Source organism: Lissotriton vulgaris, chromosome 5, assembly GCF_964263255.1.
Source record: "Lissotriton vulgaris chromosome 5, aLisVul1.2, whole genome shotgun sequence".
NCBI lineage: Eukaryota > Metazoa > Chordata > Amphibia > Caudata > Salamandridae > Lissotriton > Lissotriton vulgaris.
In genome coordinates this window covers 261,898,648-261,915,397 of record NC_141693.1, presented here as the reverse complement: position 1 = coordinate 261,915,397, position 16,750 = coordinate 261,898,648, and positions in this window count along the sequence as shown.

Here is a 16,750-nt window from a genome sequence, read left to right as displayed (position 1 = left end):
AGCGGTCAATGAGCTCCTGGAAAGGCAAGAGTACCCCAGCCTCATAAAGATCCCCCACCAACTGCAGCCCCGCGTCCTCCCAGTCCGCCAACCGTGACCAATCCCCGCCATGGGGCAACGCCGTCAGCATCCCCAATGGTATTTCCGGCGCATACGGTATCCGGAGTTGGCCCCTGGCGTGAGCCCGGTTCCAACACAGGCGAATGGTCTTTTCCTCCAACGTCAGGTCCTGTAAGGTCAAACGTTGGCGTAGAGCTATGAAAGATAGGACATGCCTGGCCATCCCTGTACCTCTCCTGTCCTCCGGGCCTCGGAACTCCCTGGCAACCTCTTGGGTGAGAGTCTGGAGCTGCGCCGCCAGATAGTATTTCTCAAAATCCGGCACTGCAAGTCCCCCTTCGGCTTTCGGCCTCATCAGGGTCTTAAGGGCCACTCTACGGCGGCCCGAGCCCCAAAGGAATCCAGTCATCGTCGACCGTAAGAGCCTAAACGTGGCTGGCGGGATCCAAACTGGCAGCGCCCGGAAATAGTATAGCAGTCGGGGGAGAGCCACCATTTTGAGGAGGGCGACCCGCCCTGCCAGCGAAAGCGGCAGTGTAGCCCAGAAGTCCATGTTCCCCCGTAGAGCTCGACTGCATCTGGCGATGTTTCCGTCCAGGAGGTCAGATGGATCATGATAAATGTACACCCCCAGGTACCTGAAACAGTCAGGTTCCCATCTAAGTCCTCCAATGAGGACTGGACTAGGGGTGCCTCTATGGACCGGGAAGAGGCATGTCTTGCTCCAATTTACCCGTAGGCCCGAGACCGCCCCGAACGCCGTGAGTGCCGTCCTAGCTCCAAGTAGGGCCTCGACTGGGTCCTCAAGGAAGAGTAATAGGTCGTCGGCATATAACGAAACATGGTGCGGGCCCGAAGGGGTCCGGAATCCACCGTAATGCGCCCCCGACCGGAGTAACACTGCGAGGGGCTCCACCGCCAGCGCAAAGAGAAGTGGGGATAACGAACAGCCCTGTCTCGTGCCCCTTTCTACCGGGTACTGTGAGGAAATTAATGGGCCCGCCCGAACCCTGGCCGACACGGAGGCGTACAGGACCGCGGTCCATCTGATGAAGCCCTCCCCGAGGCCAAACCGTCGCAGCACTGCGTGTAGGTAGTCCCATTCCAAGCTATCAAACGCCTTCTCTAAGTCCACCGACAGGACCACTGGGCACGGAGCATCTATTAGCGGCTCACCCAGTAAGCGGAACAACCTACGGATGTTCATTGTTGTATTGCGCTTGGGGATGAACCCGGCCTGGTCCTCATGCACTAGGGAGGCCATGTGGCCGACTAGTCTCGAGGCCAGGATGCTGCTCAGGATCTTATAATCGACCGTCAGCATCGATAAAGGCCGGTAGGACGCCGGATCGGTTGAGTCTCGCCCCGGCTTGAGGAGGGGAACCACCAGGGCCTCACGCATTGAGCCAGGCAGTCTGCCAAGCCTCTTCGCTTCTCTATAAACAATCACCAGTCTCGGAGCCAGGAGGTCGGCATAAGTCGCGTAAAACTCCACAGGAAGACCGTCCAGTCCTGGGGTCTTGTTCCGCGCCATCCTTTTGATGGCGCCGCGGATCTCCCCCAGTTCGATATCGGAACCTAGGGCTTTCGCCACGTCAGGCTCCACCACCGGGAGCACCAGGGGTCGCAAATAGTCCTCAAGAAGGTCGGGGTCTTTGGCAGCGCGACTGCGATACAACTGATCGTAGTAGTGCCGGTAGCAGCCTAGAATCTCCGGTTGAGTGTGCACCATGGACCCGTTCGCCATGCGCATGGATGTCGTCAGTGAAGTCTGGCGCGTAGGGTTTGCCAACCATGCCAGCAATGCACTCGATTTATCCCCTTCTGCAAGGGACCGAACTGTATAGGCCTTGTAGTCGAAGCAGCGCAGCCGCTCGACCTCAGCCGCCACCGCCTCCTTCGCCTCCGCCGTGCGTCCCTGGAGCTCAGGGTGCCCGGGGCGGCGGAGCTCCAACTCCCGAAGCTTCCGATCGGCCACCTCCAAGTCATCGAGGATAACCCGCCTCATACCTACCTTCTTGGTGATGCAATAACCCCTCACCACTACCTTAAAAGCGTCCCATTCCAGCGCCCTCGAGCTCGCAGAGCCCCCGTTGGACGCGAAATACTCCTCGATCTTATCACCTAAGTCCGCTCTGAAGACAATGTCCTCGAGCATCTCAGGGCGTAACTTCCAGGTGGGCACCGCCGGCGCCCCCGGAAACCAGCGAAGGGCCAGCAGGAGGGGGTTATGGTCCGAGATGGTCCTAGTCAAGTATTCGGAACAGATGGCCGCCGAAACCAGTTCTGTCGAGCCAAGAAACCCGTCCAGTCGAACGTGCAACTCGTGGAGGCCCGAAAAGTAGGAGTAATCTCTAGTGTCGGGGTGCTGCGCTCTCCAAATATCCGTCAAACCCCACCGTGTCTGCCAGTCTCTACGGCCCTTGGCCACGCGGCGAACCGGAGAATCAGGGAGGGGCGGGTGCGAGCGATCGGTCTCCACATCCACCACTGAATTAAAGTCCCCACCGAGCAGGAGGGGCCCCGTGAAAAAGTGTGCTAACGAGCCCGATAACCTAGAAAGGAAGGCAATCTGGTCCATGTTAGGTGCGTAAACACAGCAAACGTTCAGGTCCCTCCCCCCCAGAGTACCAGAGATGGCCACGTAACGCCCCTCGGGATCTACCACTGAGTTTGTGACCTGAAAGGGAACCCCAGCCCGGATCCAGATTAGCGCCCCCCTGGCATACGCTGAGTACGACGTGTAGAAGACCTGTCCCCTCCATCTACGCTGTAGCGCCGCCCCTTCCGCCTTGTTCAGATGGGTCTCCTGCAGTAGCGCCATTTGTATTCCCCTACGCACTAAATAAGCGTGGACTTTGTGCCGCCTAGACATGGTGTGAAGCCCCCGCACGTTCCAAGTAATACACTTCACATTAGCACCGTCAGCCATTGTCCCATACTGTGCGTGCAAAGTCTCTCCATCTGGGTCTCAGCAATAGGCAAACAACAATCCCCCCAACACTGATGGCGGCCATTTTCCCCAACCAAAACTCAACAAATCTTACATTACCCAAACCCCTGCCCACCCCCCCCAGAACAGGACCCAAATAACTCCATCTAGTTCCCATCCAAACCATGCCCTCAAGAAATCCCCTCATCCCAAACTAATCCTACAGTCGCCACCGTAGGAAGGCCTTAAGGGCCAGGTGCGGGCTGGGCGGTGGCAGTGGGCCCTCGATGCCCTGGCTGCCAGGACTAAAGCAAGCCCTAAACAGTAACGGAAACCCTCGGGGCAAAGGCAGGGCACCCCACCCCCCGCTTCTCACGTAATCATGTTGAACCATCGGCTCCCTCCACCCCCGCTACGGGCCCCCACCCAAAAGGATACAGCTCACCCCGTCAACCCTGTCCATCAAGAAGGTCCTCAACCGATTTTGGTGTAATCACCGGTGTGCCGGTACTATCTGTCACCGAGTTCTCCGAGTCCGTCGATGCCCCCTCGCCACCAGGGTTCTCTTCTTCTGCAATAGCGTCCTCTCGTGACCCAGACAGGGCAGACAACACCTCCAATACACCTTTCCGCTCCGTCGATGTCTCTACAGTAGTAGGGCCGCCTGAACGGCCCCGGCGACTCCGCACCCTCGTGGATCGCCGTCGCTGTCCCGGCTCCGCCGTTGTCTGAGATGTGGAGGCAAAGCCATCTTTCCCAGCCCTATAAAGTTCAAGCCAGTTACAGGCCTCCTCCGGGGTATCAAAAAATTGAGTCTTGTCGTCAACAATGACGCGGAGCCTTGCAGGAAATAGGAGCGAGTATTGAATACCCTCGCTCCGGAGCTCCCGCTTGATCGCCAAGAATGAGTACCGCCTACGTTGGGTTTCATAGGTGTAGTCCGGGAAGATGTTCACCTGGCTGTTCTCCACCTTGAAAGGGCCATTATGTCTAGCGGCATTGAGGATGAGGTCCCTGTCGCGAAAATGTAGGAGGCGCGCCACCACCGGGCGCGGCGCCCGGCCCAGTTGCGGTGGCCGTGCTGGGACTCTATGAGCCCGTTCAAGGGTGTAGAAAGAGGATAGGCCCTCCGGGGCTACCGTGTCTCGGAGCCAGGCCTCCAAGTAGGCCACCATGTCGCCATCCTCGATCTTCTCCGGCAGGCCTACCACTCGGATGTTGTTGCGCCTGTTACGGCCTTCCGCATCCTCCGCTCGCTGTTCCAGGGCAGAAATCCGGGTTAGAGCATCTTTCATTGCCGCGGCCAGGGTTCGCTGCGCCGGCTCCAAGGTTTTCACCGAGCCTTCTACTTCTTTGACCCTGTCCGATAGCTTGCCATGATCCGCCCTGAGGAGGCCCAGACTCGTCGCCACCTGAGCAATATCCTGCTGGAGGGCCGAGCGTGTGGTCGCAATCGCTTCCAGGACGCGATCAAACTGTTGCTGCAGCGGAGCGCCACCAGCGTCCCCCGGGTTGCCGCTGCCTTCCTTGTCTGGGGTCTCCGAGTCAGAGGCGGCCGGGGTGGGCCCCTTGGCCCCTCTCGGCTTCCCCATAGCGCGGGAAGCGCACAGTGTGGGCTCAGATAAAGGTGCCACCGAGTGCGGACGCCGCCTATAACTCTCCCGAATGGAAGTCCTCGGGGTGAAGGCCGGTGATCCTCTTCTCCAGGGCCAGGTGGATCTCCACAGGTTCGGCTCGCGCCACCACCGTGTCGTCTGAGAGCGCTGAGGAGGAGGCGGAGACACTCGGCGCCAGGCCGGGCAGGTCCGTCTGGTGGACGAGGATCTGGAACGAGGGCCACCCACACCTCCAGAGACTTTGTGGCACCAGGGGGTTATGCTCCCCATGGGATCGGGACGATCGGGGGATGCAGCCAAGCGCCGCGTCGGAGGTCGTCACCACCGCCGGGACTTCCAGTCGTCCGCGTGCCAGGGTCTACTATGGTAGGAGCTCCGATCGCCCGGGCGCATCCATCAATACCAGGGTCTCAACAGGGCAGAGTCCAGCTCCTCACTCTCCTGGATAACACAAGAGCGGAGGGCACGTTATGACCAGCGGCGTTCATCCAGGCTAATGGCCCCGTCCAAGGGGACAAAGGGGTCCGGGCGCCATATTGGGTCGTTCTTCCCGGGACCTCAAACTTCGTGTTTCGGGCAAAGCACCACTCGTCCAGGCCGCACCGGGCGTCTCAGTGGGGTCCAGCCGGGCCGAGCGACGATTTGCGGGGGCTAGGGTGCCCCGCGGCCTCCGATTAACAGGATAATCCCGGGCTCAGTCCCGGAGCCGAGCTCTCAGGCGACCATCGCCATCGGCGCCCAAGCCACGCCCTCCACAACATTCTTTCACCATGTATGAAAAACGGGATTTGTACTAAAAAATACCCACGGACTCTCACAAATCAAACGGAAACTGGTGTAAATGGTTATCCAATTTACCGTAGGAGGAGCCTCGAACATGGTGGACATGCAATCACAATGACTGTTAGAGGACAAGAAGTTACTGTCAATAATGACTGGGTGGTTCCATATTCACCTGTACTATCTCTCACTTTTAATGCTCACATTAATATTGAATACTGCCAATCAGTTAAAGCTATAAAATATATTTGCAAATATATTAACAAAGGATCGGATCAAGCAACTGCTACTATTGGAACAACCACAATGAGATCGAAACATATCTAAATGGACGGTATATTAGCACATCGGAGGCAGTGTGGCGCATTCTAGAGTTTCACATTCATGAAAGGCAGCCCACTGTCTCACATCTAGTTGTTCATCTACCAAATGGACAAAGAGTATACTTCCATGAAAAAAACATGAAACACTTAGCACAAAACCCAACACCGACAACACTTACTGCATTCTTCAAATTGTGTGACACTGACCCTTTTGCGAAAACCTTGCTATACCAAGAAGTACCGCAATACTATATGTGGTCTAATTCAACGTTTACACGTAGGAAATGTGGCCAGGAGGTATTAGGACACCCAGGGGTAAAGAAAGACTCAGCTCTTGGTAGAATGTACACTATTCACCCAAACCAATCAGAGTGCTTCCACTTACGCATTCTTTTACAACATGTTTGCGGGCCTACTGGGTTTAACTGCCTTTAAACCGTTAATGGAAAATTAATGCCTACCTATCAGGCTGCGTGTAAAATACTCAGACTCATTGAAGACGACGAACATTGGAAACATACATTAGGTGATACTTCACTTTCCGATTCTCCATCAAAGCTACATCAGTTGTTTGTTACTATTCTGTTGTTTTGTAACCCATCTGATCCGATGGCTTTATGGGACGAATACAAACATCATTTATGTGAAGATATACAACACAGTACGCGTAAAAAAACACATGATAACTCAATGGCAATTACTAATGACATTTTGAACCGCGGACTAATAGAAATCGAAGACTCACTCTATGTACTAAGTGAGAAATCATTAACAGATTTCAAACTTCCGGCAACAGACAGGACAATACATACACCATACAAAGACACAGAAATCGGAGACTCAATACACAACCTACATGAATATGGTGCACAACATTTGCCAAACTTAGTTCCTGATCAAACACTCGCCTACAACACTATTGTTCAGAGTGTAGAAACTAAACAAGGAAAAGTATTCTTCTTAGACGCACCAGGAGGAACTGGCAAAACTTACTTAATCAACCTTATACTAGCTAAAATACGCTCTTTAGGACTATTAGCACTTGCTGTTGCATCATCAGGAATAGCAGCTACTTTGCTAAGTGGGTGGAAAACTGCACCTTCGACTTTTAAACTACCTTTAAGTGTTTCACTTGAAAAGGATTCTACATGCTCTGTCCGCAAAAACTGACCTTTAGGCTTCCTGCTTCAAAGTGTGTCTCTTATCATGTGGGACGAATGTACTATGACACACCACGCACATATAGACGCCGTAAACACAACCCTAAAAGATATTAGAAGTTCAACTCTAATAATGGGTGGAGTTACGTTTGTCTTTGCTGGTGACTTCAGACAAACTCTCCCTGTTGTTCCAAGAGGAACACGTGATGATATACTAAAAGCATGTTTGAAGGCATCACACCTCTGGGACTCAGTACAAAATATCACCTTACGCACTAACATGAGGACACATTTGGGAGGTGGAGATACTCACTTTGCAGATCTTCTACTACAAGTTGGTAATGGAGAACTACCTAACAGTAATGGCAATATTAGGATTGAAAATTTAGGTACGCCTGTCTCTAACTTGAATGAACTCATTCATCAAGTATACCACGACATTCAACATATTCTTACCTAACACTACAAATGGATTTGCGAAAGAGCTATAGTTGCACCCCGAAACACCACTGTAAACCTTAATAATGAGCACATATTACTACAAATCCCAGGGGAGGCTAAAGTTTGTAAATCCATTGATACAGTATTATATACTCAAGACGCCGTTCATTATCCTTAAGAATTCCTGAACTCACTTAACCCTTCCGGCCTCCCACCTCATTTACTACACATAAAAGTTGGCATTCCTATGATGTTATTACGGAACTTACATCCGCCCAATCCATGCAATGGGACACGACTACAAGTTACCAATCTTTTGCAATATGTCATTAAAGCGACTATTCTCTCGGGCCTGCAGCAGGGCAGTTAGCTCACATTCCTCGCATCCCCATGATCCCAACTGATCTACCATTTCAATTTAAATGCTTGCAGTTCCCTGTCAACATTGCTTTTGCTTCTACCATTAACAAATCTCAAGGTCAAACATACAAAGTCATAGGTGTAGACTTAATAGAGGACTGTTTCACTCATGGACAGTTATATGTAGCACTCTCTAGGTCCGGCAATGTCCAAAATCAATTTATTCTACGCCCACATTCTAATGAGACCAAAAATGTTGTATACCGCGAAATTTTGCAATAATTTACAATTTACCATTACTAACATTAAACACATAACATTTCATCCCCGGACAATGTCGGGACGGGCTGCTAGTTTTGAATAAAGGGAAACAATCATGGACTAATTCTTTACATTGCCTATATTGACTTTGGCACCTTCCAACTTTCTTTTTGAACACGGGCAAACAATCCCAGTTTTGCTTACCCTCTTTTTGGAAGCACATTATTTTCAATTGCATAGACCCAGAGCACTGGAAATAGCCAATTCTCTAGGTAAAAAAAGAATATGACATGAATCTCAACCCCCCCCCGCACCACCCAGCTGTTCAAACCACATTTGAAAAACATGTTTGGTGGACGACTGACAGCTCAGCTGAGTTGTAGAGAATAAGAGATGCCTACCCCATTTCAGACACTCCAGAATGAGTGCACAAAGTCAACTGTATTCATGGGAACTTATTATAACTTTTACGATGGGAATGCCTCATGCCCAACTGTGAGTACCTGGTATGAAAGCCTTTGGATTTGGGCCTCAGCATCACTCAAGTCTAGCATAAGGCAAAAGGCCTAGGACTGCCCTTTGACAAGAGTGCAGTCCTGGACCCATCCAGGACCTGGAGAGGTACACCAAGTGCACTCCCTGTAGGTTACAGAGGTCTACAGTTCCTGTCAGAAGTCCATGTTTGTAACACAGTGGTGGCAGCATACTGTGTTTTTGGAAATCCCAGTGTGAGCATACCTTTTACTTGTGTCACAGGAGTAAAGGCTTACTGGCCCAGATCCTTGTGCTAATATCCCAGGCACATATATGTTTGTATGTTGTGTGTGGTATAAGTGTTATATAGACACTGAGCGTGTGAGTGAACCAGAGTGACACAAACATGCAGGTTCCATTTTGGAAACCCCTGGCCAGCACAACATGGAGGTGAGCTTTATTTCCTAGACAGTTGGAATGTATTGCTGGCGTTCCTGTCACTTGAGAGAGACAACCTAGACACTTAAGTGAGGGAAGAGGAAACAAGTTTCCCCTATGAAACTTGATTAGGTTCTTTCTGATACTGAGGGATGCCGATTTGTCTCCAAGAAACTACCATTTGGTGCATGGTAAAGGTGAAGCTTGGGACTGTAGTCCGTATTGTCAGTGTGCGTATGGTCCTTTAGAAAATGGCAAGCCTTTTACCTCTCTTCTTGATCACTGTCATGCGTCGCTGGTAATGGTCAGGTGCAAAATGTTCATATCTTTTTGTGCTTCTGTTGCGAGCTCTCCAGCCTGGAAGGGACTGTGCTGCAAGGAGCATCACTCAAGACAAAGGCAGAATCTTTACGCTAGGCTAAGAAGGACGAATGAAAGGAGACTGAAAAACTGGTTCTGAAAGTGCAGACAGAGCAAACATTTCCTATCTGACAACTCTGAATAAAGATGGGAGCTGATGACCCACTTGCTGTTTCAGTTGTAAGTTCTCCTTGACCATGGAAGGGGTGCTCCACAGATTACTCAGCGAACTACTTGGAAACAAAAGCTGGCCTGACAGCCAGAATCCCATAAGTGAGGGGACATCAACTAGTCTTATCTGACCGGAACGTCTTCAGTCCCCTTAGCATGACATTCCCTCTTTTCCAGGTTCTATTTGCGTATTGTTGCCTACTACCTGTTCCCTCTTTCATTCCATTCCGGACATTCAGTTTGTGGACAATATGTCCTTGCAGACACGGTACCCCTCTCCAGAAGGATTCACCAACATTGTTCCCTTTTTATTTTGAGCCCTTGCAGTAGTTTCCTTATGTCTGTTGGTTGGGGGGTTGTTTTTCAAAAATGATAAAACCAAAACCTTCTCTTTTCCTTTGCATGTCCATATGGCTAGACATGGGTTTCCACTTGCTGCCGGGCCCTATGGGTTGTCGGCTGAAGGGCTGTGTACTTTTCATCCTGTATTGTAATGGGACAGTTGCCAGCCGACCCACAGTGGCTGTATGTTTGCTTTTGTATCTTCATGTCTTTCTCAATAAAGGTTTAAAAAAAAAAACTAGTCTTATCTGGAGTAAGAGCTGTTTTCCTGCCCTGGAACAATGGAGCGTCTTACCTGGAAGAAGGGGGATGGAGCAAGCCATCCCTGTAGGAGGAGCAGGCTGTTGGTGTGGATAAGAACAGATGACTCGCAGTGCTGTGGGTCCGCCCAACTGAGCCTTGTGAAGAGGATGATTGGCGTGCTCCTGGCAATCTGCAAAGCCATGAGACACAAAAGAGAATGAGAGTCCCTGCAGGTTAGTTCAGTTATCTTAGTCTCTTATTCCTTACTTAACTAACCACTTTGTTCAACTGTTTCCTTACTTTGGGTGTCCTCCCTAATCAATGAAAAACAGCTATGGTTAATTCTTTATTGGAGATGCCCACCCTTGACTTAGCTGACTTAAACAACTACCTCTCCATTTCCCTTCTTACTTATTGGTCAGAAGTGCTGGAGAAACTGGTCTTCAACCAAGTTCAAAAACATTTTCGACATTCAAACCTATTTCAACTGAACCAGACCGCTTTCAGGTGGGTAGAAGCACTGACCTGGCTGTACTCTCTGTTGCTGACTACATACACATCCTGGTGGACTCTAGTAGTCCAGCAAGCTTGGTCCATCTTGACCTATTGGCTGCATTTGACGCCACTGACAACACCAATCTTTGCTCCAGGAATATAGGCCTCCAAAGTACATCTCTAAAGTGGTTCATTTCGTACTTGTCCTGCCATTATCAAGCAGTGACTTTACTCCTCTTCCAATCATAACCGAAAGCTCTCAGCTGTGGTGTCACACAAGGTTCAACTTTGTTTCCTTCACTGTTTAACATCTACATGTGCCTCTTGGCTGAACTCTTGTCCAGTGTAGGTGCACAATTTTCAGATATGCAGAGGATACACAGCTGATCTTTGGTTTGAAACAGGAAGCATCAGCCTCAGTATACCTGCATGGCACTCTACACTTGATTCCTTGGTGGATGTCTTAAAACGATCTGGAACGAAATCCTACTAAAATGGAACTTCTGGCCTTCCCCCCATGAGGCAGCCTCTACCCAAGATCTTTAATTGCCATTTTCAATGGCTGCCACCCCTCTATACTACCTGTGGCATGCAACATAGGATTTCTCTTGGACTCAAACTTTCCAGTTGGTCATCATGCTAATAAACCTGCTTGTACTCGCTTCTTTTACCTCACGACAATCCGGAACACCCTTTCCTACGTGGACAAGTGTCACTATATAACCATATTCAACCCCATTATTCAATCTTGCATTGATTATGGCAACTCCATTTTGCTCAGTGTCCCTGAAAAAAACAATCAGCTACAAATCGTTCAGAGCTATGCTGCTTGTACAATATGCAGTGTTACCAAGCACAAACACCTCTTTCCCTACCTTAAACATCTACACTGGCTGCCTGCTCACCAAAGAATCATGTTTAAGGCCATGCTAATTGTCCACAGAACAATTTATCAATCTTCACCAGACTTCACAGCGGCAAAATTTGAATGGTAGAAAAAGAGCATAGTTTTTTCGAGGTTCCAAAATCCAGAACTGCCTCTCTTGGTGATCGCTCTTTATCTGTGGTTGATACTAAAGCCTGGAAAGGCCCCCTATTTCTCTTCAGTTAGAACCCTTTCTCCCTCTTTTCAGAAATTCTTTAAAGCCCTTTCTCTTTCTCTCATAATCTTCCATCACACACGATTGCCAATTGAAACCAAGTAAACATCGCCAAGAAGAAAACAAGTTACTTACCTGTAACTTTGGTTCCCAAGTATTGGTACTTTCATAGATTCCCATGCTTTGTATCGTTCCCCCATCGTCGGAATGGGAGCCTCGGTAATAGAAAAATAGCATAGCAGTAAGTACAAAAGAGAAAAGACAGGCCTAGGCCTCATCTCATTTTGTAGCCTATCCGCCTCTTTTTGTAAAAGAGACCAAAAATGTTGCAGCAACCAATCAGAATAGCCTCACCCCATAGAACCCTCCGGAGAGAGCCTCAGAGCCTCAGATGTTCTTAGCCGTTGTGTAAAAGTAACTACTTGCGGTAAAGGCTGAGCTTTCCCAGGGGAGGTGGGTGGGCGCATAGGAATCTATGAAAGTACCAATACTGGGGAACCAAAGTTACAGGTAAGTACCTTGTTTTCTTGCCCCAGTACTGGACTTTCATAGGTTCCCATGTTTTATATCAGAGTAGCTAGCAGTAAGCAACCAACGCACATTTTGTTGTATGCATATTAACATAACCCAGCATAAGTATTATTATAGATAGTGAAAATACTTTATAACAATAGATAGGTAATATTATCAAATACAAAATGTGCAACAAATGAAGGAGGGATAGAAAGGAAAGCTCACCGCTCACTGGAATAAATTCCTCAGGGCTGCTTGTCCGACTGCAGCGTCACTTCTTGTGGAAGAATCCAAACAGTAGTGTCTCGTGAACGAATGGGCACTGCTCGAAGTAGCTGCCCTACAAATGTCCTTGATAGGGACACCAGAGAACAGAGCTGTAGACGATGACACTGATCTCGTAGAATGAGCCTTGAACCGTCCCTTCAGCGGCTTCCCTGCCGCCTGATGACAGAACTGAATTGTGCTGGCAATCCAATGTAATATTCCCTGCTTTGACAGGGGTAAACCTTTTCTTGGAGCGCCAAAAGCGACAAAAGGTTGTGATGTCTTCCTGAATGCCTTAGTACGTTGAAGATAGAACTTTAAGCATCTTTGGACATCCAAAGTGTAGAGAGACCTCTCCGCCAGAGATGAAGGTTGAGGAAAGTAAGACTTTAATACTATAGGTTCGTTTAGGTGAAAATCCGAAGGGACTTTTGGGATATATTTTGGATTTGTCCGTAAAATCAAAGACTTCTTTTTGAACTGTAAGAAAGGTTCGACAATCGTGAGAGCTTGAATCTCTCCAACCCTCCTAGCTGTTGTTATCGCTAGAAGAAAAGCAACTTTCCATGACACAAACTTCATGTCAGCTTTATGGATTGGTTCAAAAGGAGCCCTCATGAGATGGGCTAGGACCAGGTTGAGTTGCCAAATCGGAGGAGGAGGTCTCACCTGAGGGAAAGCTCTGAATAGACCCTTCAGGAATTGTTTGATCACCCTCGCGGACTAAAGAGAAGGACCAGAGGTTGTTCACCTGAACCTAGACATCGCTGCCATATGCACCTTAATGGAGGAGTGTTGAAAACCTTACCTTGCCAAAGGCAATATGTACGGTATGATCTTATGAGGAGCCGAAGTAAAATAATGCAGATTTTCCTTTTGGCACCATGCACAAAAATGCTTCCATTTTGCTCGATAAGTCCTGTTTGTACTAGGAGCCCGAGCTTGAGCCAAAATGTCCTTGCAATCTTGAGGAATATCTAAAGCATTGAACTCTTGGCGTTTGGGAGCCAAGCTGTCAATTGCAAAGAGCTCGGGTCCGGATGCGTTATTTGGCCCTGGGACATCGTCAGCAGGGTAGGAATGGGGCGTAGGAGAACCCGTTGACCCCGAGACAGAAGGAGGAGCTCTGTGTACAAAAACTGGCGGGGCCAAGCCGATTGTATTAAAACCATGGTGCAGGGTTCCGTCTTGAGTTTCCTCAATATCCTTGGCATCAAAGGAATCGGTGGAAAGGCGTAAAGAAATGCGCCTGACCAGGCTATTGAAAGGGCATTCGCCAATGACCCTCGATGGGGATACCTGCTTGCGTAGAGTTGGTATTTCTTGTTCTCTGGGGTCGCGAACAGGTCTATAAGAGGAGTGCCCCAACGAGAGAATATCCTTTCGAGTTCTGTCATCCAATTACCATTCGTGGGAAACCGACCTTAGGCGGCTTAATGAATCCGCCTCTACATTGAGGGAACCTGGAAGATGTTCTGCAGAGAGACAAATCTGGTGACTAATATCCCATTCCCAATTCTCTTGAGCTTCCCTTGAAAGAAGCTTGGATTTTGTTCCGCCCTGTTTGTTCACATAATGCATGGCCGTCGTATTGTCTGTACGTACTGAGACCGTAGAACCCTGAATCCGTGGAAGGAAAGCCTGTAGAGCCAGACGAATTGCTCGCAGTTTCAGTAGGTTGATGTGAAAGGTGCGAAGCACTGGAGACCAGTGATCGCTCACTTGAAGATCCTGTAATGTCGCTCCCCAGCCTTCCAGAGAGGCGTCCGTGGTTGGAACTAACGGAGAGGGAGAAACCGTGAAGGAGACACCTTCCTCGATATTGCTTGCTACAGTCCACCACCTGACTGCTTTATTCATGATAGGAGTTATCGTTATTCTGTCCTTCAAGGACCCCTTTGCTTGAGGCCATTGCATGTCCAGTTGTTCCTGCAAGGGACGCATGTGAAGCCTGCAGTGCGGAATCAATACAATGCAAGATGACATCGACCCTAGAAGGGATTTGTACTGACGGACTGAAAGAATTTGTTTCCTTTGAAATCAGTTGGCAGCAAGCATCAGTTTGTTCTTCCTCTCCTTTGAAGGAAAAGCCCTCCAATGAGCAGTGTCCAGAATGGCACCCAGAAATCTTTCTGACCTGGATGGAAGAAGAACCGACTTGCTTCTGTTTGGACCAAGAGCTAGATGACTGAAAAGTTTAATACAAAACCCGACTGCTTTTGAAGCTTCCTGAGAAGAAGGAGCTTTATCAGCCAGTCGTCCAGGTAGGAAACACCTGCAGAGACTGCATTCTGAGAAAAGCCGCTACTGGCGCTAATACCTTCGTAAATATCCGCGGTGCAGAGCTTAGTCTGAAAGGTAGGACTCTGAACAGAAAATGGCTATTGGCTACTGTGAAGCGAAGACACCTCCTGTGGGCCGGATGAACAGGAACATGAAAATATGCGTCTTCCAGGTCTAGAGTTGCCATATAATCGCCAGGATTTAGGAGACGTAATATATCCTGTAGGGAAACCATCCGAAAAGACAGTTTTTTGAGATAGGTGTTGAGCTCTCTCAGGTCTAGAATTGGACCCCACTTTTCTTCTGTCTTGCGAATCAGGAAAAACCTGGAATAGAATCCTTTCCCGCGTTGGGTCTAAGGAACTGATTCTATTGCTCCTTTGATGAGCAGTTGTTGAACCTCGAAATGCAGAAGATTTAGATGTTTCGCTTCCGTGGCGCGAGGAGCTCTGGATGGTGGCAATTTCTGAAACTCCATTGTGTGGCCGAATTGAATGATGTTGATGACCCACCGATCCGATGTAATAATTTTCCAGTTGTGGAGGTATTTTGAGATCCTGCGCCCCCCCCCACTGATGTTACTAGAGGGGGAGGAACAGTAGCATAAAGCCGCTATTGTCTTTTAGAAATATCTCTTCCCTGACGCCCCTGATGCCCTCTTGATGGTTGGCGAGAGAAAGACGCCGATTGACCTTGGCGCTGCGCGTATTGGGGCTTGTAAGACTGAGAGGACTGTGAGTATGAAGAATAGCATTGTTGATTGCCACCTCTGTACGATGAAAATCCTCTCCCTCTCGCACCTCTGAAAGGAACTTTGCGGTAATGCAATGTACCCAAGGACTTTGCCGTGTCCGTGTCCTTCTTGATGTCTTGAAGGGCCTCATCTACATGCATTCCAAAAAACATTTCTCCGTCATAAGGTAAGTCCAAGATCTTATTCTGAACTTCCTGGCGAAACCAGGTTGCCCGCAGCCAGCCCTGAAGCCTTAAAAATGCTGAACCCGGTAGAGCTCGGAAAGCGGTAGTTGCTATGTCCATAGCACAATCTATCACCTCTGAAGATGAAGGTTCTCCTTCCACCAGTATCTTTCTGGCCTCATCTTTCGCACTTTCCGGAAGTTGGTCAACAAACGGGGATAAATCACACCACATCTGGCGATCATATCTACCCAAGATAGCAAGAGCATTAGCAGCTCTAACCAAAAGGCTAGCCATAGAAGAGAATCTTTTTCCCACATTGTCCAGACGTCTCCCTTCCTTGTCTGGCGGTGTCGTAAGGGACGCCGATGGGTTCTTGGACTTACTTTGCGCTGCCTGGGAAATAACTGAGTCCGGCTTCGGTTGACTCGTCAGGCAACCGGGACTGCCTTCTGGAGCTTTATACTTTTTCTCCAGCTGGGGAAGAACAGGGATGAGTGTAGCAGGATTCTGCATCATCTTAGTACCTTCCGACCACACATGTTCAATTATCGGTATTGAACGGATGGATTTTCTATAAGGCTCTTTGAAGTCGTAAAGAAAACAGTCTGATTGCACTGTCGTAATCGGAAGGCCAAATCTCTTGGACGCCCTCTCCATAAGATTATGGAAACCTCCAATGTCAGCTGGAGGGGAAGTAGCAGTATCAGGCACTGGTGAAGCTGGATCTTGAACAACATCATCGTCCCAACCTCTATCCGGGTCATGAGGTGGATCTACCTGAATATCTTCATCAGATGAAACATTATCATCCTGAATAGTCACAACCTCCTGAAGGCTTTCTCTTGGTTCTGGTTCCGAAACTCGAGAAACCAGAGGCGTCACTGCAACTGCCGGAGCAGATGGAGAAGGAGGATGCTCTTGCTGGTCCGAAGCTTGTGATGGAAATCTTTTCCTGTAGTCTTGCAGCATCATCTGTAAGTCAGTTATAAGAGAGGACGGCATTGCCACCATATCCTGACACGACTTTTGTGGAGGCCTCTCTTGTTGAACAAAATGGTGTTCTTCTGTATAGTATTCGTCAGAATCCGAATCCTGATACTTTACTTGGAGTTCGGATGGGCTATAAGCATCCCCATAAGGACATTCTTCATCATCATCAGACTCCTCCACAAGAAGCAAAGTTGGAGGAATGGGTGTTGCACCGCGATGA